The sequence below is a fragment of the Alexandromys fortis genome, unplaced genomic scaffold, assembly GCF_014885135.2.
Source record: "Alexandromys fortis isolate MF-2015 unplaced genomic scaffold, M_Fortis_MF-2015_v1.1 scaffold_373, whole genome shotgun sequence".
Classification (NCBI taxonomy): domain Eukaryota; kingdom Metazoa; phylum Chordata; class Mammalia; order Rodentia; family Cricetidae; genus Alexandromys; species Alexandromys fortis.
Window position 1 is genome coordinate 414,274 of NW_026068244.1, and position 1,241 is coordinate 415,514.

Sequence of the window (1,241 nt, forward strand, 5' to 3'; positions counted from 1 at the left end):
TCTTCAGACACTTTCAAGCTATGGTAGAGGCTTTATAGTATACAAGAAATGTTGCAGAGAGTGTACATTATTTTCAGTCAATATGAGCTACCAGTTACAAAACGCATTCATTTTTCTTTTGTTTACTCAACATGTATTGCTTACTATACAAGGTACAAAGGGTCTCTGCACTTAATTAATTCAGTCCGATGTGAGAATATAAATTTAATTAGCATGTGCACAGGTACTCAAACAGTGGACACACAATCTGTGCATATAGGTACAGACCTGATGAATAATTTAGATGATCCCCAAATACAGATATATGTCACCCCCTCCCAAGAACTTTTTTGTTTGTGGTGTTATGATTTGAATCCAGGGCCCTGCATATGCTAGACAAATGTCTACCACTGAGCTGAAGTTCCAAAGTACTGGTTCAATACATAGTTGTCACCAATGAACCTATGGAGAAACAGCTTAGGGAACCTGCACACGGTACATGTACATGTAGCAGGTACCACAATAATTATAACCTCTATGTATGTAAATGTTTGAAAAGCAGTACACTACAGGCTCACAAACTGGCAAATTGGCAAACAGGTGTTTTGCACAGACGTCACTGGTGGGTGATGGATAAAATGCATAAAATATAAAAACGGTTTGGGGAGATGGTTCAGTGGTTAAGAGTCCTTGCTACTCTTGCAGAGGAACTACATTCCATTTCCAGCACCCATGTGGTGGGTCTCAATCATCCATAACTCCAGTTCCAGGGAATTGGATGTCCTCTTCTGACCTCCACTGGTACCAGGCACACATGTGGTGCATATACATGGAATAAACAAAAATATAAACATCCAGGCCTTTTTTTTTGGTAGCAGTAGTTGCCACGAAAATATATACACACATACACACTTAGTGTTTATACATTTACAATGCATACAGAACAGCTGAAAGCATTAATTAAAATGCTGATGGCCAATGATGCTGGGGTAAGCATAATGTATTTTTACTCTAAGCGGGACCAAAGCGTCTAAAAATCCACATTCTCTAGGGAGTAAGGAGTTTCCTGTTTTCCTTTAAAAACAAAACAACATCCGGGCGGTGGTGGCACATGCCTTTAATCCCAGCACTTGGAAGGCAGAGGCAGGTGGATGTCTGTGTGTTCGAGGCCAGCCTGGTCTACAAGAGCTAGTTCCAGGACAGGCTCCAAAGCCACAGAGAAACCCTGTCTCGAAAAACTAAAAAAAAAAAAAAAAAAAAAA